Source organism: Rhipicephalus microplus, chromosome 1 (genome assembly GCF_043290135.1).
Source record: "Rhipicephalus microplus isolate Deutch F79 chromosome 1, USDA_Rmic, whole genome shotgun sequence".
NCBI classification, from domain to species: Eukaryota; Metazoa; Arthropoda; class Arachnida; order Ixodida; family Ixodidae; genus Rhipicephalus; species Rhipicephalus microplus.
The window spans coordinates 83,754,561-83,782,059 of NC_134700.1; the positions used below are offsets into that span (position 1 = coordinate 83,754,561).

General features: G+C 45.6%; 1 non-coding gene across 1 annotated transcript; it reads right to left on the bottom strand.

Moving 5' to 3' along the window:
• Positions 1-4,721: 4,721 nt before the first annotated feature.
• Positions 4,722-4,794, bottom strand: TRNAA-CGC (transfer RNA alanine (anticodon CGC)). The gene has a single exon. It is a non-coding gene; the product is annotated as a tRNA-Ala (tRNA).
• Positions 4,795-27,499: the final 22,705 nt, after the last annotated feature.

Sequence of the window (27,499 nt, forward strand, 5' to 3'; positions counted from 1 at the left end):
ACACTGTTACCTTGGTTCGAGGGGAATGTTTTGGCAGAGTGGAACCAGTGGATAACGCACAAATCCTGGACATTCCTGATGACTCGCGTTGTCCCAATTCGCGTACCGTCAGTGCTGTTTCCACTTATGATTCATCATCTCCTGATGTATTTGGCCCCTACATTGATGATAATCTTACGTCGGTACAGCATTCCCAGCTTCTGGACCTGCTGCGAGAATATCATTTTTCTTTCGATGTCGGGCGAAGTTCTCTCGGTCACGCGTCCGCTGTTACACATCGTATCGACACTGGTGCCCATCCACCATTACGGCAATGTCCCTACCGCGTGTCGCCTGCTGAACGTCGGGAAATTAACGAGCAGGTTGATCATATGCTCAGACGCGACGTTATTCGGTCCTCGGACAGTCCATGGGTGTCTCCTGTTGTTCTTGTTGCGAAGAAAGATGGTTCTGTGCGGTTCTGTGTGGACTTCAGACGGCTCAATAACATCACTCGCAAGGATTTTTACCCACTGCCGCGCATCGATGACGCAATTGACAGCCTTCAGGGAGCCGAATTTTTTAGGGGCGAAGCTTAGGGCGTGGGCTGTGCGTCCCCTGTAGCCTGTATGTAGCCACCTCTAGTTTAGTTCTTGCAGTGTTCACTAGATGGCGGTACCGTCCCCTGTATGTAGCCACCTCTAGTTTAGTTCTTGCAGTGTTCACTAGATGGCGGTACCGTCTCCTCTATGTAGCCACCTCTCGTTTAGTTCTTGTAGTGTTTACTAGATGGTGGTACTTGTAGCTGATGATGAGATGCAAGATGTTATAAACTAGAAAGCGGTACTTGTAGTTGATGAAAGACGCGAGATCTTATACAGGAACCCCTCTCCATTTCACAGACCATAAAGTCGTCATAATGAAGGGACATCGCAAGCCATCCATCGTCTAAGAACAAATAAAAGTTGATTTGTGTATATACACACACAGCGTTTCTCACGTCTTTACATGATGATCGACTGGGCGAATTACACGGAAGATTCACAGTTTACCGATGAATCCCTCCGGAGCTTCGCCCATTCATCATCATTCACCCCGTGAATATGCCGTAATTTTTTTTTCTTCTCTCGATCTGCACTCGGGGTACTGGCAAGTACCCATGGCTGATGACACTCGACCGAAGACTGCGTTCATCGCACCCGACGGCTTGTACGAATTCAACGTCACTGCACTCGGGGTACTGGCAAGTACCCATGGCTGATGACACTCGACCGAAGACTGCGGTCATCACACCCGACGGCTTGTACGAATACAACGTCATGCCGTTTGGTCTATGTAATGCACGTGCGACCTTTGAGCGCATCATGGACACCGTTCCGCGCAACTTGAAATGGCACACGTGCTTGTGTTACCTCGATGACGTTGTTGTGTTCGCCCCAGATTTCTCCACGCATCTCCAACGTCTGAAAGAAGTTTTCGCACGTGTGAGCAATGCCGGCTTGCAACTAAATCTGAAGAAGTGCCGCTTTGGAGCACGGCAACTTACCATCCTAGGGTACGTCATGTCTAAGGATGGCATTCTTCCTGACCCAGCCAAGCTTCGGGCCGTGGCTGAATTCCTCAAACTTGCGTCCGTCAAGGAACTGCGTAGTTTCGTGGGCCTGTGCTCATACTTCCGACGCTTCATACTGTTGTGCCACAGACATGTTCCTCGTTCGGGAGCACGTCTCACGAGATCGAGCGCCTGTCCGACGAACTGACTCCCCCCCCCTCCCAGTGCCGCCTTCCGCGCAGAAGAACCGTGCAGTTCCGGGGATAACGTCGCTTCCTCCGCCGAACCACCTTGCAGTTCCGGGTATGGCTGCGTCTCCTCGGCCGAGCCACTGTGCCGTTCCGGGGAACTGGTCTTGCAGAAGAGTCCCAAAACGCTATTTAAGGCCGTGCCGGCCCCATGTTAGAAGATTTTGCCCCAGCAGACGTTGTCGTGCTGGCCGGCTCTGTACAAATAACAACCTGCTACAGTAAACGCTCCTTTGGTTGCTGTTTTCAAAACGGATTGCCTCCCTGCTTCGTCTTCGGACTAAGGCTTCAGCGAAGTCCGCTCAACTGCTCGCCGCTCTCCGCCACCGCTACCATAGCGACAGAGCAAATTCCTAATAATACGAAACTTTGCTACGATTATATCACCGCTGACAAAGCTCCTTGGAAGTAACGGGCCCCTCAATTCGTGGTCGTCTGAGTGCGACGACGCGTTAGCGAAGCTCCGCCATTTGCTGACGTCTCCTCCCATTCTACGCCACTACGACCATACGGCCCCGACGGAGGTGCATACAGACGCCAGGGGTGTAGGCCTCGGCGCTGTCCTGGCGCAGCGCAAACCCGGATTCCCTGAATACGTCGTAGCATATGCAAGCCGTACGCTCACGAGAGCCGAGACAAACTACACTGTCACGGAGAAAGAGTGCCTGGCGATCGTCTAGGCCCTTACAAAGTTTCGACCATTATTTTTATGGTCGCCCATTCGATGTCGTCACCGACCATCATGCACAATGCTGGCTTTCATCATTGAAGGATCCCTCAGGCCGTCTCGCCCGTTGGGCTCTTCGCTTACAAGACTATGACATCCGCGTGCTGTACCGCAACGGACGCCAGCATGCTGACGCCGACGCCCTCTCGCGCTCCCCTCTGCCTGAAGGTGATGTGCTCTGCTCAGTATCCTCGGCTGTTGTTTCTGCCATTGATGTTGACATCATCGCTACCGAACAGCGAAAGGATAATTGGATCGGCCCGCTCATCGACTTGCTCTCTGATCCATCCGCAACGCCATCCACGCGTGCCTTGCGTCGTCAAGCTCGCCATTTCGCCATCCGTGATGGCCTTCTACACCGACGCAATTACGACGCCGATGGCCGGCAGTGGTTACTCGTGATACCCCGCAGTCTGCGGTCGGAGATATTTAAATCCTTTCATTCTGATCCGCAATGCGCGCACTCTGGGGTATTCAAAACCTACGATCGCATTCGACAACGCTACTTCTGGCGTGGGATGTACGCTACGTGCAGCAGTTCGTTCGCTCCTGCCTCGCTTGCCAACGCCGCAAACCGTCAGCACACATGTCGCCAGCCAGTCTGCAACCGTTACCTTGCCCTGAGCGTCCGTTTGGGTGCATAGGTATCGATTTGTATGGACCACTTCCTCTGACGTCGGCTGGTAACCGCTGGGCCATCGTCGCCGTAGATCATTTAACGCGATACGCCGAAACCGCCGCTATCCCTGCGGCTACTGCGCGTGATGTTGCGTCCTTCCTACTGCATCGAATCATACTGCGCCACGGTCCACCTCAGGAGCTTCTCAGCGATCGAGGCGGTGTCTTCTTGTCAGAAGTCGTCGAAGCCATTCTCACGGAGTGCCATTCTGTCCACCGCAAAACAACTGCTTACCACCCGCAGACGAATGGTCTGACCGAACGCTTTAACCGCACCCTCGGCGACATGCTTTCGATGTACGTCGCCGCCAACCACACGAATCGGGATACTATACTGCCCTTCGTCACCTACGCCTACAACACCGCCCCTCAGAGTACGACCGGTTTTTCACCTTTCTTCTTGCTATATGGAAGGCACCCGTCACACACCATCGACACGATACTCCCGTACACGCCGGATCCATCTGAGTGTGCACCTATTTCCGAGACAGCCAGGCTTGCTGAAGAGTGTCGCGAGCTGGCCAAGACATTTACGACGCAAGAGCAGCAGAAGAGTATTCGTGATGGCTCCGCCACTTCTGAACCCACGTTCCTTCCTGGTTCCCTTGTATGGCTCTCAATCCCAACCTCTGTAGCTGGCCTTTCTTCCAAACTACTCCCGAAATATGAAGGTCCCTACCGCGTGACCGAGCGCACATCTCCAGTCAACTATCTTGTCGAGGCAATTGAATAATCTTCGGACATGCGCCGTCGCGGGCGTGACATAGTCAACGTGGAGCGCCTGAAGGCTTACTATGACCCGCTCGTAGTGACAAGCTGTTAGGTCGCCAGGCGGCTCCCTCTTCGACCCCGGGGTACTTGTAGAGAAGCCGCCGAACACTGAAGGGGGTCAAACTCTCAAGTGTTCTCTAGTGGGTCTGCCCAAGAAGGACGCCGCTCGCGCTCTGAGAGTCCGTGCTTGGCCGTTACTGTCGCCATTGTGTATACTAGCTGTGTGCCTGCTAATAAACGCCATAACAATATATATATATATATATATATATATATATATATATATATATATATGTATATATATATATATATATATATATATATATATATATATATATATATATATATATATATATATAATGAGATATAACAGACAGCAGCTGTCCCTTCATCCAATTTTTGGGGTTATATGTGAATTTAGAAGTAGGAGTGACAGTCAGCGCCATCTATAAGCCAAACAACGAGTGTGAAAACACTCTTATTCGCATGTTTGGCGTCACGTAGCACGTGAACTTATTATGAGCGGGCACCTGATTAATTGTCCCTCTTATACAACCTAAACACACCAAGTCTGCCAGTACGAGACCCTAGTTCAATGAAATAAGGGAGAGAAGTGTATACCTAAGGGCTCGTATTTCCGTGTTTTTAACACAATATAATGAGATATAACAGACAGTAATGCCAAGGAATGTACAGTGGAAGTTATTAGAACCAATGGAATGTAAATAAGAAGAAAGAAGAAAGAAAAGTGGATGAAAAAATTACCAGCTGTGAGCAGGAATCGAACCTACGACCTTCGAATAGCGCGTTCGATGCTCTAACCACTGAGCTATCACAGCGGCCGTCCCTCCATCCACTTTTTGGGGTTATATGTGAATTTAGAAGTAGAAGTTACAGTCAGCGCCATCTATAAGCCAAACTTTTCTTTCTTTTTTCTTCTCATTTACATTCCATTGGTTCTAATAACTTCCACTGTACATTCCTTGGCGTTACTGTCTGTTATATCTCATTATATTGTGTTAAAAACACGGAAATACGAGCCCTTAGGTATACACTTCTCTCCCCTATATATATATATATATATATAATTTATGACGTATAGCTTGCGGGAAGCCAAAACTTCAAAGACAGTTGCCGTCGCCCTAGCACTAAACCTCGACCAGATTTCGCATAAGGTAGCATTGCAATTGTTGCTGTACTTTTTTTTAGGTTTTGTATTTCCGCTTGAAATATATTTGCGGCAAAGCGTCATTATTGAAGCAGAGCCTGGTTTATAAAACATTTCCGCTCCGTACTCCTGTCTTCCAGTTGGAGGTTTCTGTTTCCCCTTTACCCTATCTTACTTGATAAAATCGTCGTTTTGAGACGTCTTAAGTGTTGTAGTTTTCTTTATTGCCTGCACACTGATTTTTTGGGCTGCTTGAAAAAAAAAACGATCAACAGAATATTCGAGCTTTAACGTTAACAGAAAAAAAAACGTTCTTTTTTTTTCTGTAGAAAAAAGCATGTTCTAAAATATTTCTGCACAGAGTCTTTAGTTACTCCTCTATTACTACTCAATATTCGTTTGTCGATAATTATAAACAATGCTTTGCCGAGCAGAGACTGTCATAATTTATGTAGTTAACACTAACTAAACTAGCCATTGTAGTAACTCGAACATGACTTTCTGTTGTTTTGTCCTTCTGTCGCAACTACAATGCATCGCAAACGAAAGAACGTAAGAAGTACTTGGTGATTTTTCGCATGAAGCTTAGCTTGTATCTGTATTATAAATTGTTCACTTCATTCAACACTCGTGGCGTGATGACTATATTTTCACTTTTACCAAAATGTTTTTTTATGATGAAATTGAAAGTACTGGATTTTGTTGTGGATTGTTATTGTTGTTACTACGTTTTGCTCTGATGTACGGAACTATGTCCCTCATGAATGCTGAACATTTACTGTATTGTCGTCTGTCAAATGCTATGTATGATGAATTGTTGCTTTCAAGTACATTTTAGAAGTTTTTTTTTTCTCCACTGCGCAGAACACCACTGTAAGCTCTTTCTTGATGTGGAAGTAAAGTGAATCTGAAACTTAAACTGATGATTGTGGCCCCCACAATGGTTACGAGATAGTCGCAGATTGTTTGAATGTACTAGCTGCTTCTGCGGGCGTATCTCGAATATTTTATGCGGCCTTAAAATTGTATGCGGCTGAATACAGCGGGCGATAGTACTTCGATGACCGCGGAGCACTTGCTGCCATCGCAGCCGAGTTGCACAGTTTTCTTTCAGTGGGGCGAAATGTAGCCTAATGAACAGAATATTTTCGTTTGCGAGCCCTACAACCTTCTGTATACCAGACGTCCGTCCCTGGCACGCGACAACATAAATTTAACGAAAAGCGAAGTTTGAAGCATGCATTTGTTATACAACAAAAAACACTTCAGTACATATACCAGTGCGTCATAAACACTGGAGGCTCACGTCTCGCTTCGCTAGCTAACGCTCTTTACGGGAAGCTCCGAGGGTTGTTTTTTTTATTTTTTTATTGGTGTGTATGTTTAAAGCAATAACTCATCTCGTCTTATGTATACCATTCAGTCAGCTGCTCTAGCACAGGGCTGCCAAGTACCTTCCGGCATTTCGCTCATCACTGCTACAGTTAATTCTGAGTCTCTCTGTCTGTCCGTTTCGGTGGAACAGTAGTTAAGACACTCGGTCGCGGGGTCGGTCCCGGCCTCGGCCGTCGCATTTCGGTGGAGGCGAAATTCTAGAGGCTTGGGTACTGTGCGAGAGTAGGGCACGTTAAAGAACATCAGGCAGTGAAAATTTGCGGAGCCCTCTACTACGGGGTCTCATAATCAAATGGTGTTTTAGGGACGTCAAACTCCTCATATTTGTAATATTTTGCTTCTATTGAACGCATTTTTTTTTGTGAAAGGCACACAAGTCAGTATAACAGGCGAAATTGAACATATAGAATCTGCATATTACGTATTTACGTATATTACAGCGGTAAGTCAGTTAAAAAAAAACGTGTGTTAGCAATACAGCCATTTCAGCTATGCGTGGGTAGCTCCAGTGGCGCTGTTTTTTCATGAAGTATACTAATTGCGGGCTCTCCACTTCTACGACATTTAGTGCATTAGTATACCGTCGCCATTGAATTTTCCCTTCAGGCCAGCTGTCGCTCAGCTGCAGTTGTGGGAAACTGAATAAGGGCATCCCGCGGTGAGCTGTTCATGGGCATTTTTAAGAACAGCACATAACATGACTAGGACTTGGCGACACGTGCGCGTAGCTCCATCTCTTGCCAGGGGAAGTGTCAACCACTCGTAACTGAATAAAAATTACGCGATAAAAATTCATATCCAACATAACAAGGTAGTTACCGAAAACGGTTCCCGGTTCTATGCAGCAAGAACACACTGGGAGATTCTGGTGAAACTGCAGTGTCGCACTACAGCTCACGTTGCTTCCTGAGTATTTATATTTATACGTTACAATGCTGCCACACGTGTTTAACCGTCCCGGGAAGCCCCACGCTCCGTAGTGCGATTCTGAAATTTCGCGAAGAGATTCCAGTTGGTGTATGATGTATGAAACCGGGAGTCCTTTGTGGTAACTACCTTCTATCGTCAGATATGATTTTTTTTTGCCTATTTCACATTAAGTTATGGCAGAACGCCATTGCTGCCGTCATGAGATGGCACCACGTACAGATGTGCCCATTTCCTGTGATTGTCTTCTTACAAGCTATTTAGTTCATCCATGAACGAAAAAAAGCGGGATGGGTTCTTTAATACGTGTTGGAGAAGTTATATTGTGGGCGCGCATGGCATGGCACTTCTAATTATCTAGTGTTTTGTAGAACAAAGTCATGTACAAAGTGAGCAGCCCGTAGGGCATGTAACAAAGCATGCCACAGTGTTTAATAAACCAGGTTATCTTAATCATACTGGTGCCTGTAAGGAAGTACGCCTTCGCAGGCAATGCAATAGAGGACAATAAGAATAATTACCTGGCAATTAAAACACAGAGAGCTGTAAATGTCATCATTTCGCTCTATGCTGCCTTCGTACTGCGCGCCCACAAAAAAAAAAACAAGAACGTCCCTTTTACACATTTGATTTACAGTCGCCTGACAAACAAGGTATTCTGTAATATCTAGTTAGAGCAAATAAGTTGCAGCAAATAAGTGAATGCGCTGACAAATGAATAGTTTCAAGCGCCGTTTGCGACTGGGTTCGCTGCGCTGCGGCGTTCGGGGGCGGTGTCGAAATTTAAGGCTGTCGCGACGCCATTTTCATCGCAGCATCCGGCTGCTTTTCCGAGTGCCTACTAGGTGCGGGCGTGCTCTGCATAAATGACTGGTATGCTCTGGCGTGACGCTGCATGCACGCAGTTCTCACGGAGCGAAGCAAGACGATATTGGGCCAAGGCACGTGCTTTCATTTTCACTGATTTCAGTTAGGGTCAAATCGGCCTGATTTTCATTAGAATGCGTAGATCAGAGATAAGATGTTAAATAAAGGTGTCTTCGTCGGTAAATTGCAACATAACCATGTGTTTAATGACTCAAACAGGCGTCTCTCATAATCATATGGTGGTTTTGGGACGTTAAACCCCACAAATCAATCAATCAATGACTCAAACAGGAGGAAAACGCGTCAATGTCAGGCAGACGTTCGTTTCGACAAACTCAGTGTGAGCTCTCCTCTCATCATGACTTCTTTCTTCAAATACACATTCAACATAAGTAAATCATAGAGACCAGATTTGTACGCGCATGACGTGGTTATCTTGAGCAGCCGCGCATAAATCAGTCGTTATACTAAAAAAGCAGGTCATTTCGTGTTTGAATCAATGAATACTTTAAAGTCACAGACCAATGAAATGCAAAAATTACATTGCAAGATAGAACAGCTTTCGGAAACGATAACTGTAGGGCCCGACCTTGCATCGATAATTATTCGGTTGCCAAAGGTCTAACACTCGGCTCGCAGTCTCATATCATGTGAACGTCATACAAATACCAGAGATGGCAAACGGAAAGTCAATAAGAGAGCGCGTTTTGCTTTAAAATAAGTTTTTCGTATTTGATTTCTTCATAAATCTGCAATATAGATGGCTCGCACTAGCCTCACAGAAACCATCATGTGGAAGTACCAACATGGCGAGATACGTTTTCCATGTCTCGTTTATGCTCTGAGTACATCGCATACGGATTCTTTTGTTGTTCTCGCACTGTTCCTGAAAACGTTACACCGGCATCGGTGTCACGTTTTAGTATGTTCCACCGCCACACACGAGTGGTTTTCAAATGAAAAGGGACGAAACGTCGTAACGATGTCACAGTTAACATGGCTGTCTGTATCGCTATGGGAAAACGTAGCGAATCATGTAAGTATGCGAGTTAGAGTCCCTGCCGCGGATCGGAACCTGCGGTGATGCCGGAGTGCACAGAGAGGGCATATAACTCGGACTATTATCTCAGTGACGTTATAGGAACGACTTAGTCTCGTCACGGTCACAGAAATTTCGTGAACAAAGAATTATTCGGCTCGTTTATCTGTGGGATCCTTGTGCCTGTTGTGTGTTGTGTGTGTACTTTGAATAATGTGTCATTTCTCACGCTTGCATGTGAACGGCCTTGTAATAGTGCTGCCTTGACGTCATCAAAGCGACCATGTTGAACTACCAGCACATGAAGGACTGATGTGCATGACGTCACGTGCAAGCTATCAATAAGGAGGCGTGTTCTGTATGCAAGTAATATGCTCAGTGCGCAGGGGATTGGCCGAACCTGTACGCAACGGAAGCACTGGTGCAACAAAGCGCGAGGCTTGCAACGTGTGTGCTCTGGAGCATGAGGTTATGAACGCGCGCACCTTTCCATGGAAGTTCAGATGAGAGAAGGAGAGCGCGAGGAGTGCTTACGAAGCGGTAACGAAATTTCGCCGCGGGCTAGACACGCAGAAAGGAGCGCTCGGCCCTCTGCGAATGCTAGAAATTAGCAGCTTTCCCGGCGTTGAGTTAATCGCCGCACGGTGACGGCGGAACAACGCTCGCAATTAAACGCGGCTTTGCTTGGCGGTTTTTCGGGTCAGTGCGCTTTTGGATCTTTCTGCTATTCCTTGTTCTTTTGTTTGTGTGTTTGTGTTTCCTGCACCCCGTAAAGTGGTTCAGGTATGCATCTTGTTATAGTTTCTGTGCCGTTCTTTTTTTCTGCCTGTTTATTGCTTCTGAGTTCTTGTTGCAACGCGTACTCGAAGCATGCACTTTCGGGGATACCGTATAAAAAGGGTCCGCTGTTTTTGTTTACGTCATATTGATGTCCTGGAAAACGTACAATGCCGCAAAGCCCTTTTCTCCGCACTTCTCTCGAATTTTGTATAACTTGTTCTCTTTTCTTTTCTTCTTCCTTCTCTTAAATTACCGCTAACGCGCGTCCGGAGAATTAACAATGTTCTTGTAACGGCATCACTTATCTTACTATGTTTGTTTGCTTTGCCTTGTTGTCTCTAATGTAGGGAAGTAGGCGCGACACTTCGAGAACAAGGAAACATTGTACAAACACATGTACGCACGCATACACACGCACGCACATGCACGGACGGACATTATGCGTGATTATGAAGGAAAAATTGATTGGTGATGATGGCTAGCAGTTTTGGTAAGGTTAAGCCTTGGGTGAGTTGCTACATAATGCAAACAAGGGAAAAACGGCGCTAAATTGTTTTGACAAACTCGCAGGTATACGGATGATGACAAGCGTCTAGCTGTGAGCTGGTCAAGATATTTCAACGCTTCAAGATATTTTAGCGCTGTTTTTCCCTTCTTGGCTCCGAGAATTCCCGCACCACTTTGGCGTGATGCCACGAACATTGATTGTGTCCTTTCAACAAAGTTTATTCTTGATTCCTAAAGATAGATGGCACCAGCACTCAAAATGTGAAAAGAAAAAAAAAGTGAACATGGAGCACTTCGTGTTCGTTTACCACGCCATAACGTCTAAAATACCAGAATGTATGGCATGGATTTCATGTCAATTGGACGTGAAGTTGTTGTGCCGACCTAGGTATTTCGGTATGAGAGAGAGAGAGAGAGAGAGAGAGAGAAAGCAAGATGAGTGAAGGCGGGGAGGTTAACCAGACGAGTATCCGGTTTGCTACCATGCATTGGGGATGAGGGAATGGGGATTTAGAAGAAAAGGAGAGAACTGCACGTACAAAGAAGTACAGTCAGTGAGTCCCTGAGGCTGGAGCTTCTCTGACCAACATGACCCGAGCGTTCAAACAGGCGACTGAGTAATTCTGGCCTGGGGAGGGTCGTGGGCGAACTGTGAAAACAAGTGAAGCGCTGAAAACAATGAATTGCGTTTTAGGGCAGCTCGGGCTGTCGGGGTATTTAGCTTATTCAAAAGCATAAACATGGCGTCCAGGAGAGATCGTAGCGGCGCAGAGATGTCCTGGTCTTTTGAGGGCATAGCTGGGACACTGGCGTTGTCGTTCACTCGGTAGATATTGGCTCGATCTACTGCGACCGTTCGATGCGCTGTGGATTGCGCTGTGGCTATGATTGTAGTTGAGGTTCTGGCTGTGGCTCTGGCTGCAGCTTTGGTAATGCCGGTCAAACATCAGTGTCCATGTGCTCTGGTGTGGTCCGGTCCTCAGCAATTGACCCGGACAATATGATCTAGGAAGCAAATGAGGTCCTCTCACTGGTGAACTACATGCGACAGAGTCTCTTGAACCACTACGGCGCCGCGAGTGCTGCATTTTGACGACAGCAACAGGTTTCCGACGAGACTACCGGTCTCGCACCATATGCTTAGGGACGTCCTTTTTCTTCTGTATCTTGGGGCAGGTATTTGACCAAGCGTCTTGGGACCCTACGCAATTAGGGTACTTGAGTACCGTGGTGGCACAGGAGTCAGCAGCGTGTGGTTCGGTGCCGCTGCTGACTCCTGCACCACCACGGTGTGGTTCGGTGCAATGATCGTGCTCTGAAACACTGCGCTCAGGTGTCCGAACCTCAAATATTTCTGGTATTCAGGAGGCCTTGGGATGAATAGTCGTACAGGATGCCTAAAGTAGCCTATTCTGACATGCGAAAGCAGAGATTCACCCTTTAATTTGATGACATAAAAGTTCGCTCGTACATTCCATGGAGCAGTGGTGCCTCTATTGGTGTCATTTACGATGTCGACACGTCTGTTTCAAACACAGACTTGACCAGTCTCATGAAGCGGTGGTTCATGGTGATTTTCCTGAAGGACTCTGTGCCTCCGCTGAACCACTCGTAGACATTGTTTCATTAGAAGGTCTAACACAACTAGTAAACGTGCCTACAAGAACACAAGGGGATAGTCAATCAATTTTGGATCTCTTCATTATTAGTGATAGTGTTTTTGATCGTGCCCCGAGAGTTGACATATTCAAAGGTATCTCAGACCACAAGCTCGTGTGCTTAAATCTCGAAGTGAAATTCCGATCATGGCTGGCGAAGAAAGAGTGTATTGTTCATGTGTTTTCTCGTGCTAGTGATGTTGACATTTCGGATGTTTTAGATAGTTTTTCTCTTTGTTTACCTCGTTTTACGAATCAGATGCCTATACTGTTCAACATGTGTGGTGCTTTTTATAAAAACCTGGTTTTGACTTGTGTGAAAAAGTTTATACCACACAAACGACACTTGCAGCGTACACACAATCCGTGTATGACGAAAAAGATTGCACGTCACCAACGTAAATTAAACAAAGCGAAAAGGCAGTACAGGCGGTATCCATGCTCAAGTGGTTCAGATAAGATATCCGAGTTACGCGAACAACTAATGAACAGTATTAAAAAGGCCAAAGACTTTTACGAACACGTTCGTCTTGAAAACTTTCTTAAAACTTCCCAGAAAAAAATTTTGGCGACACATTTCGCCAAAGAAAAAAGATCCTCCTACTCTATCAATCGATGGTGTCCCTGTGACAGATAACGCAGTAATTGCCGAAGCTCTTAATGCTTATTTCGGTTCTGTATTTGTCGTTGACGACGGCCGCTCTCCGGAATTTAGCAAATTTGATCATAGCGAACATATGGACAATGTGTCTATATCTGAAGAAGGCACACTAGCACTACTGTTAAAATTGGACGAAAAGAAATCGCCTGGCACTGACTTTATACCAAATGCATTTTTAAAGCGATATGCTGAATGGTGTTCTAAATATTTATGTCTGTTGTTCAAGAAATCCCTGTCTAATGTGGATGTTCCATGTGACTGGAAGTACGCGAAAATAACGCTGGTCCCTAAAACAAACGCGCCATCAACTCCGTTATCATATAGACCAATTTCCTTATTATGTACATGCGTGAAGGTACTAGAGCACATAATTTTTAAACATGTATCCAGCTTCCTTGAAAACAAAGGCTTAATATGTTCCTTCTAGCATGGCTTTCGCCGTGGTTACTCTACAGTCAACCAGCTCATCGAAACTGTCCACGACTTAGCAGCAGCCCTAGACAGACATAACCAGGTCGACATTATATTTCTCGACTTTGAAAAGGCATTCGACCGAGTCTCACATTGAAAATTATTATTGAAGTTCCAACCAATACTCAAGAGCACCAAATTACTAGCTTGGATAGAAGCCTACTTCTAATGTAGACGACAAGTCGTGGCCACTGATGGTGAAACTTCGTGTGCCATTCCAGTCCTTTCGGGTATCCCGCAGGGCTCAGTTTTTGCTCCTTTATTTTTTCTTGTATACATGAATGACAGCGTTCGGAACATACACGTTATAATAAGGCTCTTTGCTGATGATTATATTATATACTGTGAAATTACTACACCCCATGACCAGATAACATTAAATAAATCTTTTGACCGAATTCAAACGTGGTGCACAGACTGGCAAATGACCATCATCAAAAAGAAAACTGTCGCAATGACAATTAGTCGCAAAAAGCACCCTATAACGTTTTTTACTGTTTTGATAATCAACCTCTGGAAGTAGTAGCTAACTCTAAGTATGTGGGAGTTATCATTTCTCACGATCTTAAATGGAATGACCACATTGACTACATACATAGAAATGCAATGAAAAAACTCGGATACTTAAGGAGGCGCTTGAGTAAGTCCTCTCCAGAAGTTAAAATATTAGCCTATAAAACATTTATTCGGCCACTCCTGGAACACTGTGCCGCTGTTTGGGATCCATACACAAAAAGAAACATTTCAATATTGGAAAACGTACAGCGGAAGTCAGTTAGGTTCATCTTTAATCAATACAGCTGGGAGGCATCAGTAACATTCTTCTAAAAACGGCTGAGCTGGAGAAATTAGCAAATCGCCGATACCGCGAACGAATGAAACTATTTTACCTTCTTTATCATGGACACTTAGGTATCGAAAAGGATACATATCTAAAAGACTCCCACCGGCGGCCTACTCGGTCCCTTCATAATAAAAAGGTCAGTGAGTTCTCTAGTCACACCAACATTTTCCAGTATTCTTTTTTCCCGAGAACTGCAACCAATTGGAATTCCCTCTCTTCAGTTGTGGTGGAATGCCTGTTGCTGTCATCCTATTTACAGGCCTTTCAGCCCATGGGACATAGCTCTGACATAGTTTTACATGAACCCTGACCCATTTTTTTTCTTCCATATGATTACGCATTCGTGTTTTCACTGGTTATTTAAATATTTTGCTGCTTTGCTTGTATGAATTTGTTGTACTCTTCTTCTTTTGATCTTATTCTAGCCGCAATGCTTCATATGTGTTTATTGTGACCCTTTTTTTCTTTGTACTCATCGTACCCACTCCTGCCTAAGGTCTGAAGATCAGACCGGCAGTACTGTAATAAATAAATAAATAAATAAATAAATAAATAAATAAATAAATAAATAAATAAATAACACACATGAATCTCGCGTGGGCACATCTCGCTGTGTATTTTGGAACGAAATTCGGATAACGGCAATGTGGGGGTGCACTAATCAATATGTATGTTACAACGAAATGTGCAAAATTTAAACTTCAAATAAATGCTTTATTTATGCAATTATTTCATTGATGTTAACTCAATGAGTGTTTCTCTTTACGACTCCAATCGAGAAACATCATGGAGAACAGCTAAGTTGAATGTTTTTTTTTCATTTGTTGAAGAAATTCTGCGAAATAAATTGGATATCCAGAAAGACTGAAATTCAACAGTTTAATTTCGCTAATGACGCGGGGTTTTCTTGCTTCTCTCTATCTCTCGAGCAGGCGTCTTTTGGCGCCTGCGCAGTGACGTCGCAGAAGTTTTATTTATATCTGATCCGTGTTCTCGTCATCATGTTTACGAAATAACATTTGCAATGGAATGTAGTCTTCTTTTTGTCCTTATTACCACTGGGCCTTCAATTATAAATCCTAACAGACGCAATTAAAATCCGTGTCTTTATTACTAGCTTGGGCGGGAAATTGAAGGCGGCGTCAGCATCGATACGTTTATTTTCTTGCGGCGTTCGTATCGGGTAAAATTCTTCTCACTTTAACAATGGCTGTTTTGGCGATTCGTACGAGCAGTTTTGTAATACGCATGAAACGATTGCTCTATTTAGCGCACTTGGTGCCTTTTCTTCACTGCGCTCACTGGCTTTTCTTATCATAATCGACGAATACTTCATGTACGTTTTCCCTGCTATTATCGCCTTAACACCAGCAAATGTTGAAGCGATGCCAAAATCAAATGATATCTAGATTTTTATTGTTCAAACAACATTTTGGAAACCTCGTAATACTTGTTGAGGGCCAACTAAATGCTTACTTTGAAATAAAACGACGTTTTAGTGGCCCGTGCGATTTCGGTGCAAGTCAAACCAGCCGCTTCTGAGAACGGTATTCTGACGTGACATCCGTCATCCCCGCGCTGCCCGGGAGCCAGAGCTGCGGTGCGGAGCGTGAGCGTGTGGCTTGAATGTAACAGAGCTCAGAGAAAACGGAACTTGCGTTGCTCTGGTGGTAACGTCTACTGGTTTCTTGCACGAATCAGACTGAAATGCGGGTTACACTTCATTCCGGGTTGTACAGCAATGAAACCTTGCTTTTTTTTCGTGCTAGTTTTTTGGATTTTGCGAATTATTGCGCCAGGGCCCTATGTCATTGGGCTGTTTTCCAGAATGCCCCACCAATTGCGCAAAGTGTGTCCTACATTTACCTTGATTTCTCGATTCGCAGAGCGCTGACGCGTACGGTATCGACGCTTGAGACGTGCTCAGACGTGGAAATTATTTCACTTTGATAAATATAGTACTTCTTTACTGTCACTTTAGGTGATGAAGCTTTGCTCATTGCGGAGAAATTTTTGCCACAACACACGAGAATTGATTGATATGTGGGGTTTAACGTCCCAAAACCACTATATGATTATGAGAGACGCCGTAGTGGAGGGCTCCAGAAATTTAGACCACCTGGGGTTCTTTAACGTGCACCCAAATCTGAGCACACGGGCCTACAACATTTCCGCCTCCATCGGAAATGCAGCCGCCGCAGCCGGGATTCGAACCCGCGCCCTGCGGGTCTGCAGCCGAGTACCTTAGCCACTAGACCACCACGGCGGGGCACAACACACGAGAAGGCACGGATCAAATGAGAGAACGAGCTGCATGGACGAAAGCCCATCACAAAAAAATTAGCTTGCCCACTGCCATTTCCACCGCGCATGACGCTGCGCAGGCTTACACGCTCATATCTAATGAAACGTCATGCTCATCTTCACAGCGTGTTCACGGTATACGCCATTCAGTTTCCGCCAAACCGTGGCGGGTAATATCTATCTATCTATCTATCTATCTATCTATCTATCTATCTATCTATCTATCTATCTATCTATCTATCTATCTATCTATCTATCTATCTATCTATCTATCTATCTATCTATCTATCTATCTATCTATCTATCCATCTATCTATCTATCTATCTATCTATCTATCTATCTATCTATCTATCTATCTATCTATCTATCTATCTATCTATCTATCTATCTATCTATCTACATACATACATGCGTGCATACATACGTGCATACATACATACACACATACATGCATACATACATACATACATACATACATACATACATACATACATACATACATACATACATACATACATACATACATACATACATACATACATACATACATACATACACACATGCATACATACATACATACACACATGCATACATACATACATACATACATACATACATACATACATACATACATACATACATACATACATACATACATACATACATACATACATACGTGCATACATACATACATACGTGCATACATACATACATACATACATACCGGCGCATCGATCGGCACCACACATTTAATAAGGGCGACAAGTGGTCGGTATGATGAACAGCTTTTAATTCCGCCTTAATGAGCTAAATTGAGAACTGAAAGCCCAGACAGCGCCGATTGAAGTCATTAATTTTGCACTTTTGGCAGCGGCACCGCGCATTCGTTGCTGGAAAGGGATATCGCGAAAGTAATGTCGAAAAAGGCACCACAGGCTCATACGAATCTCGAGGAAGACGTGAAAAGGTAGGAAGGGGGAACGAGCGTTTATACGTGAACCGCGTCTTCTTAAACTTGTTTCCTTCCTTCTGGATGTGACAAATTACTTTCATTTATTACGTCGCATACTAATGGGGGCTCGTGTTAGTATGCTTCGCCCATTTCTCGCGACTTTCAATGCTCGTTAATAAGATGTGGTTAAAATAGGAATAGGTCGGTGGTCGTTTATCAAGATAACCAAGTGCTGGTGTGTTGAAAAAAGCAGGCGTAAAAGAAAACGAAAGTTGCGAAGGAGTGAGTGATATGTGGGGTTTTACGTCTCAAAACCACCATATGATTATGAGAGACGCCTTAGTTGGGTTCTTTAACGTGCACCCGAATCTGAGCACATGGACCTACAGCATTTTCGCCTGCATCGAAAACGCAGCCGTCGCAGGTGGGATTCGATCCAGTGACCTGCAAGTCATCAGCCGAATACTTTAGCCACTGCACCACTATGGCGGGTCGGTTGCAAGGGAACAAACAGAAAGGTTTCTGCTTGTGTGTTCGGATTCATGCTCGAGAACTAAAGAGAGAAATCATTTTTTTTTAAAGTTCGGTACAAACGCGCCTGGCTTCAGGAATGTCTGGAAAACAAGTTTTGCATTTGGCCAAGTGCTTTTGCATTGTTTTTTTTGTCACTGCCTTACCTTTCGTTACAAGTGGCTGCAAGGAATATGCTGTAAGGCGGGTCTTTCTTCGGTAGCTGGCCCCTGCCGTCCACATACTGATGTATTCCAATAAGGACAACGCGTTTTCAAAAAAGAGCGCATGTTTATTTACATAGTTGCAAGAGTAATTGTTCCCACCAAGCCATTTCAGCTCACTAAGTTCATTGTACACGAGATTACACATAACTTTTGCACAAACGTCTTTTTCTTTTTTAGACCTGCGTCCGCTAGCGTCGAAACAATGTGTTAATGGTGACAGCAGTCCTTGCCAATCTGGTGTCCGGGTGTCTTAGCGCTTCGCCCACCAGGAAGGGTGAAGGGGGCCGCTGGACACACTCGTTGATCAGCATGGTCGAGATGTACGTCACATGGACGTCACATGGACGAAGTGCAGTGCTTTGACGACTCGATTCTGTGAATGCCATGGGAGACGGAGTTCAGTTCGTAGCTTCGTTGACTTTGGAAAAGATCGTTGATGACGGCTATTATCTGGAGCACTTGAAAACGCTTGAAATCATGAATGACGTCTTCTTATAGAAGCAGTATAATATTTACTGTGCATTGATATAGGAGAGCTTGTACCATATATATTGGTCTTTGATGGTTCAGGATGCATCCACGTTGACGCTTAGTGCTATATCTTCATCCCGATGACTAACGTCCATGGTTGATGACTAAACGCACCCTTGTGTTCATAGATGCCCGTGGCTGCTGTAGTAGTTAATGGTGAGAGCGGAACAAGAGAAATCGGTGGGACAGCCAGAAGAGCAGGACTGATTGCGCGCCAAATTTCGCTAACGTCGCCTATTCGCGGCATGTTCGATTATTAAACACCGCTGCCTGATTTGATAGCAACGCAACGCTCGTTGTGTCGTTCTTCCATCTTGACCGGCCGTGATTTTTCGCTGGGTGAGCGTAAGTGGGGAACACAGAGTTACAGCCAGGCGAAGCCAGCACATATATAGCAGAACTTTTTAATGCGATAACACTTATATATGGACAATCTCCGATTATTTTTGCCATCGCCGTGGCCGTCATGCCCCCGATATGTATATGTATTGTAAGTATGACAGTGCCGCTGGGGCTCGGGCTCGGGCGCATACTCAGCTAGACAAAGAAGAGAAAGAGGGCAGAGTAAGAACCACGGGCTCGCAACAAGGGCGTGGTCTTTTGATTTTGTCTGATTAATTACAGCATGTAAAATATATTTAATGTATATTGTCGCAACGCAGAAATATCAGGACACAGGACGATGACGGAACCAGGAAAAACAAGATCTGTATTAAAACAACAAAAAGAGAAGCCGCTTCAACGTCTTCTTCTTCGGAGAACCGTGGTTGCTGTCCGCGCTCACCACTTCGTTGTCCTCTGCCATCCTACCCGGCATTTGGCCGTGGCATTAGCTTCGATGCTTTATAATCATAGTGGATTGTACTCAGTGGCATCGCATGAGTTCATTAAGAGAACTAAGGCTTCATCCGACCTACGTGCACAACTTCCGGTACATGCCTTTGACGCCTTGAGCAATGCGTAGTATAGGGAACAACCTCATATGTAATGTCACTAAGAGGTGTTGAAAGTTTATACGGCCCGAAGTACCGTCTTAACATTTTTTCCGAGAGGCCAGGACGCCGAACGGGAGTCCAGACTCAAACTTTCTCTCCCGGTTCGTATGAGACTGGTTGGTGACGAAGGTTTTAATGTCTTGAATCGTATTCCTGCTGGCGACTAATACGTAGGCGCGCAATGTGTCGGGCTTCTTCGGCAAGCTGGGTGATACAATCAGCATGCGCTTCGGCGTCTTCGCACTCATGCGGCAGCATAGCATCTAGCATAGTGGTGACTTCACGACCATGAAGAATGCGGAATGGCGTTGTTCTTGTTGTTTTTTGAAGAGCCGTGTTACAGGTGAACGTGACATACGGCAAGATCTCGTCCCAATTTTCATGCTCCACATCGACGTACATGTAAGTGTCTCGTTGAGACGCTCTGTAAGACCATTCGCTTGCGGATGATACGCCGTTGTTCGCTGGTGGGATGTTCCACCACGTCATAAAAGTGTCTGTAATAGTTCGGCTGCGAATGCAGTTCCTCTTTCAGTTATTACCACTGACAAAGCGCCATGCCTCGCGACATTCTCTACAAAAAATCGGGCTGCTTCACTTGCCGTGCTTATCTTCAGAGCTCTGGTTTCGGCGTAGCGAGTCAGGTCGTCTGTGGCAACTATAATCTGTCAGTGGCAACTATAACTCATCTGGGACCTGTTAATGAGGTTGGAAATGGGCCCAGACGATCCATTCCGACTTGGGCGAACGGAGTAACAGGAACGTGAATAGGATGGAGGAGGCAAGCTAGTTTGACGGGTGCGACTTTTCTGAGGTGGAAATCAAGGCCCGTCGGAACATAGTTTTAGACGGTCGCCGTAAGTCTTGGCCAGTAGTATATCTACCTCACTGTGCACAGCGTACGCGTGTAACCCAAGTGGCCGGATGTTGGTTCATCGTGGCATGCCTGTAATACTTCGCTCCTTAGAGATGTTGGGGCGACGAGGAAGTAGTTTTCGTGCGGCGTGAAGTTCACTTTATACAGGACGTCGTTGCGCAAGCAAAATGGTGATAGCCCTCTCGCAAACAGTCTAGGTACAGCTGAAATGCGACTCTCTAAAAAGCCAATTAAAGGCTCCAGTTCCAGGTCGTCTAGTTGCAGCTGTATGGCAGGAACCGTGTTTACAACTCCGACAAAGGCCGCAACCTCATCTTCTGCAATCGCAGGTTCCTATGGCGCTCAAGAAAGGCAATCGGCGGCTGAGTGTCGCTTCCCCGATTAGTAGACCGCAGTCATGTCATATTCTTGACGTTTGAGGCTCCAGCGTGCCAACTGTCCTTATGGGTCTTTTACGAAAGTAGCAACAAAATCAGAACTGCCGATGATTAAAGTAGTACATTTGCATGTAGGCAAATGTACCACTTTAAAAGGGCTTATACACATAAAAAAGTCGTGCCGGAGGGATGCGCGACAACAAAAACAAAATTTTCATCGCAACGTGTGATTCAGAAAAGAGTACTCCTGTGTTACGCTAATGGACTAGGCACAGACACAATGACTGCCATACCTGCTAATCTGAAAACAGTCAATATTACGAAGTCGAAAGACTTACACCACTCATGGAACGCGAAAAGGGACGTTAGGGGTCAATCAGCTGTTACTAAAATAAAATCACCATCATTATAAGTTATGACGACTCTCCAGATGGCCAAAATTTATTACGTCACTATGAAGCCATCATGACGTCAATGATGGGGATTCTTGCATGACATCGTGCTGACGCTGACTATCACTTTTCGTGTTTGACGAGGCGTCTGATGCATATGGCTTTGTGTGCTGCCTCTTAAACGGCGAATGGGCATCAGAGGTGGGGTGAATGTGTGGTGACGCACCTGCTAATATATTGTAGCAGCGCAAGAGATAGCGCCGGTGTTTGCTTGTGCCCGTCATGAACCGCCGGGATGGAACTTAGTCGCTTCTGCGTGGTGCGTCAGGGCATAAAGTTTCCTATACTACCACCCACCACGGGAACAACGGGTAGTAAAAGGATTTGCGTAAGATTCATGTTTGCGGCTTCATACGCGCTCGTGGTGTTATTTTGTGTTGTGTTAAGGCGTCTGTTTGGAATTGGGAAGTTCGCGAACCGATTTGAATTGCAGAGCCTAAAACGTTGAGGTAGTGAAGTGTAACAGCCGAACGTCTGCTAAACTTTGTATTGCGACAAAGCGGATGCAGGCCACATGGAGACAAATGTAGCCAAAGTTACAAAGTTTAGACAAATCCGTGCGCTACCCACGACTCCCACGCTGGCTGAAGTGCTCTGCGTTGCAGCTCCCGTACACACTAGCGCCAGAGTTCCCTCTGGTGCATTATTAGGAAACTCTATGTGCGAGGGAGCACTGTAATCAGTGTGTGCAAGCGGGAGTGTTGTGGAGCATATTTTGGTATTTTACGTGCTACGGCGGTAAGCAGAAAAGTAATAATGCTTGATAGACTGAATCTGAGAAATTGTCGGTTCATACGTCTTGCAAATGTTCTGCAACTTTCTCACTGGAAACTTGTGCCCACCTTCATTGCTTAGAAAGCTGATTGAATAATCTGGGCCTATTAGGGAATGAGAATATAGTATGACTTACTACATGCAAGAGTAAGCAATATGCGTTTGGTCGCATAGTCGTACAGCCCGATGGCATAGTTTCTAACTCTGTCTAGAATTAGCTGGGACATCCTTCATGCATGCATATGAACTTGCGTAAGTTATTTTTCTTGACTGAGGTACAAAATCTCACATTGCTGTATTTACTGCTTGTATTGTGACATTTCAAATCCCACTTTGTCCCATAACTGAGAATACTCTTTATTTATATATCTCCTCATATTTACGACTTGTTTGATTTGTCCGCAAACAAGTATTCGCTACGACCTAAAGGCGTCTACTTCTTAATGATGTCAGTGAAAGGGAGCGGCTAATTTGCGAACGTCATTGTTGCTGCTGGAAGTGTCGGTTAGGTAAAGCTACATTCACGTATACTGAAGACGGCTGTCGTTTTACTATGTTTTATACGTCGTTCGACTGTTCGGACAATCCGGAGCTCGCTGTGACGCTAGGTGCGCTTACACTTCACACTGCTGCTGGCTTTTGTCGCTAACTCCGGGCGCTGCTGAAAGCCGGAACAATTGACGGCATGCGCGTACTGACCGCCTTCTTTGTTCTCTCCTCGGTGAATTAAAGGAGCTCGTTAGTAAAAAAAAAAAAAAGCACTCGAGGCGCGTAGCAGAAGCGTCACGAACTAGCGAAAAAAAACCAGCAAAGTGCCGACAATGACCGTCCCCCTCATCGTTGTCGTCTCGGCCCTTTTGTCTTGGTCGGTGATTAAAGCGCAATTATACTCCCCGCCTGCCGCGCGATGCTCTGAATAGATGTCGTCCTCAACGCCACATCCCTCGGCCGTGAATGAGCGAGACCGAGAAAGCATGGTCGTAATCGGGGACGAAACAGCTTCGTGCTGCGTCTGCGTTATAGTGTGCACACGCAAGAGACCGCCCTTGAAGAGCAATGAGTGCATGAGCGGACGAGCACGAAGGTCGAAGCTCACGAGACGCTCTCGTTTAAAGCGTTCTGCGGTGCCGTACTAGGCGCAGCTGCTGCAGCTTTAACGGGATTGTTCACTCCCTTCCTGCGATATGTGCACACGATCCGGCCCGGTGAGCCGCATTTGCTAGTGAGGTCCCGGTCCAGGAGTTACACCTCCTCAGTAACCGGAGAGCCATATGTTTATAAAGTTGCTGCTGTCTCGCAGTAGGCTTAGCTTGTGGGTTAGTTGGTAGGCGATGCTGTATAAGAAATGGGCAAAAGCAGCACCGTTATTGTTCTGTATGGTCATGTTCAAAAGCAAGGCAACATTTACAAGGCGCTGTAACAAGGCCCAAGTCCTAAATGATGCCGGTGCAGCACAGTCATCCAAGACGGGGAGGGTGAAAGCTGTACAATACATTAACTTATAGGGGTGGGAAGGGGGCACTGCTAGGAACCTTTGCCCTCCCCACCTCCTGAACCTGGCGCACGTGTATGAGGCGTTCGTCATGGTGAAGCGTGTCCTTCCATCGCGCTAGTTTCTTTTTTTATTCTCCTCATTGATTTCACGCCCTTCTTATTTTTAGCCTACTTTCTTTTCTTCACTCCCTCTCTTCATTCCCCGTTCCCCCGTGAGTGCATCGGTTGAGATGTCCTCACACGAGAGACAGTTATCGTGGACTCCACACATCATTTCCTTACCTTTCCACCTTTTTTTTTCTCTGAAAAAATCCCCCCCCCCCCCGCGTGTTAGGGCAACCAAAAACCAAGGCACTGGAGCGTGAGGCACAGCGTAATGCCCTGTGGGGACGAACTGTTGCAACAGCAGCGCATAAGACCTAGGAGTAAGCTCTAGGCCAGCTTTCAACAGCTCAGGCCGTTAGCACGGAACGAATCGTAGTGCCGGATTCGAGAATTAGCTGAGCGGTATAGCTCAATATATTTGTAAGTTGCCCCCTTTTTTTGCTTACAAGAACTTGGAAAAATCACAGCACCTGTAGCGAATATCGAAGAATACCTCATCTTTCCGCCAACGTGCATGCCCCTTATCCAGTAGGCGTGAATAGCAGAAGCGATTCCGTTAGATGGCTGCGGCACCTATTTGAGTGAACTGTAACAGTATTTGTTGGGGTTTACCGCCCCAGATCAATTATACAAGGGACGCCTTAGTGAAGGGCCGCGAAAATTTCCACCAACCGTGCTTCTTAACGTGCACCTAAATCCAAGCACAAGGACCACTATGATTTTCGCCTTCGTCGAAAATGCGGCCGCTCTTGCCTGGATTCGCCAGCTTCGGGCCAGCAGTCGATCATCATCATCACTAGACCATCAAGGCTGGTGTTTGAGTGTACTAATCAAAGGCTGTATGTCGATTAATCTGAGGGTCTACGTCATTAAAAAGAAAGAATGACCATGAAAAGAAACAGACAAACTGTGGGGAAACGTGGTCCGCTTACGTTAGCTGAGCACCTCAGCTTGAAATGTTCGTGTAACAAGATCTAATTCGAGTCTAAGCACTGTTCCTGCGAGGAATTTATATGTTCGATCGCGTATTGTGAGAACACCCTCGCAGCAGCGCGCTTATGAAGGATGCCACCGAGAGCAGAGACGGCTAAGCCCGCATAAAATATACTGGTCACCCATTTCACTGCGTGGAGTGACTACAACGTTTTTTTTTCGTCCACTTTCTCTTCATTCACTGTTGCACAATGTATGACGAATATTTCGACGATGAACGAGTTATGAAGCTAAAAAGCGACTACAAATTTGGTAAGAGATTTCGTAAACTCGGTGTAAGTTACAACCTGTGCTCTTCGCAGCGTAACCTCATCGTATGTGTCTCGTGCTCGTAGGTCAGCAAACTCACTTATCAGTTGACTCACTTGCGCTCACTTGGACTCAGATTTAGCCGTGAGTCTGAGTCGGGATGATTCCAGGCTGAATTATATTTTGGTGAGTCTCAGTGCGAGTGAGTTCTTCTCACAACAAATATTTCGCGCGTGAGAATGAGTGAGCTCCACATTTTCCAGGACAGCTGTCCTGGATGAGTTTTATTAGATGCGTATAACAAGCTCATACGCGCCAGCTAATTGCAGACAGAAAATGTGACGACTTCAAGGCCCTCGGTGTTTTGATGAGCAAATTAAAAATGTGTTGTCACGGCCCGATCTCTGCACACGAGAGGTTGTGTCAGCCGAGCCAGAAAGAATATCAGTCGCCGTCTGTGCGCGATGTCTCTCGCTCTCCCCTTCGCTCCCAGCTGCTTTAATTTTCCGCCTGGGTGACAAATTGGCTTGTTTACACTAGCGTCCCGGAACGAAAAGAAAAAGACAGAGAGAGACAAACGCAAGGCTTTTGTTACGATGACGATTAGTGCCAAGGAAAGGAGATGTAGGAGCGGCATCGGCGCTACGCGAGATCGCATATATATATATATATATATATATATATATATATATATATATATATATATATATATATATATATATATATATATATATATAGGTATGGGATAAGGCACAACGGGAGCGTTGTCAACAAGGATAAATATATTTATTTCCCAACAGTTTCGGGAGGGGACCTCCCTTCTTCAGGGGATGAGTTTGTATAACTCATCCCCTGATGAAGGGAGGTCCCCTCCCGAAACTGTTGGGAAATAAATATATTTATCCTTGTTGACAACGCTCCCGTTGTGCCATATCCCATACCTTCACGAAGACTAACTGGCCCATTGAATTATTACTCCCACTATATATATATATATATATATATATATATATATATATATATATATATATATGGAAAGAAAATAGGAGAAAAAGAATAGCAGGGAGGTTAACCAGATTATATGCAGCCGGTTTGCTACCCTGCGCATGGGAAGAGGATGGGGGAGATGAAAGATAGAGAGCAGAGAGGGAAGAGAGATAAACACAACACATTCGATCCGAAGAAGTGCAGGGGGTAATGCGTTCTTACGAGGTGGCAAAGAAACTGCCTACATAGTAATTGTGGCTCAAAAAAAAAAAAGGCGAACAGATCAGTATGCTTACGATGTGATTAGAGAAATAGGTTCACCAATTGGTTGCGACGCGTAGGCGCCGACAGTGGAAGCCCACGCTGCCTCTTCATCACCAAATACTGTGTAGATGACAAGGCGATGAATGCGTAGGAAAAAGAGGGAGAAGCGAAAGGCGGTGAAATACGAAGCGACGTAAAGAGACGGTCTGTGCCCCAATAAAGACCGCCGCTCCCACCGCTGTATATTTGGCTGCTCCGAAGCCTTCGAATTGCCCGGCAAATTAGGGAGGTGAAAAACTGACACCGCGGTAGCAGCAACACCGCTATGCGGTTGCCGCGTGCCGCCGGCTTTGACGAAAGAGAAACACAAGAGAGCGCGACGAGGCGTGAGATGCAATAAAGAAACAAAGAAAGAAAGAAAAGAAGAACACTGCGTGTTCAAGCGCGCGTGCCGAGAACGGCGGCTGGCTTTTCCAATTATCGGCGGAGCGGCGAAAACAAACACAGGAAGTGGACTTCCTTCCACCTCGGTATTTGGATCCCGCTGGCTTAGTTTCCTTTTGCGGGATTCTCACCACCGAAAACGTTCCTTGTTTCTTCTGTGCCTCGTTTTTTTTTTCTTTACGACGGTGAACGATTTATCTCTAGCTTCCTCCCTTTTTCGCTTCGGTTTCGTCCTTCTCTCCTGTACGGCTGCCTTGCTTCCTTAGTTTCGTCTAGCTCAAGTTCAGTTATGAATTTGTTTTGTTCTTCGTGCTCTTCTTCCTTGTATACAGTTTCTGCTGAACACGTTGTATGTACTACTGGCCCGTATAAAGAAGCTAATGTATCGCTCGCTTCCTTTAGTTGCACGCTTACAGAGAATAAGCGTTCTGTATGGTTGGGTGCCCCGTCAGTGTTGAAAGCGTGCCGTAATTGTTAACGCCATTGAAACTGTAGCACATTTATTCGATGAAGTCAGGGATTTCTCTCAGTACGTTTGCGTGCATGCATGCATGCATGCATGCATGCACACACACACACACACACACACACACACACACACACACACACACACACACACACACACACACACACACACACACACACACACACACACAAACACACACACAAACCGCCCATTTGTGAGGAAGCA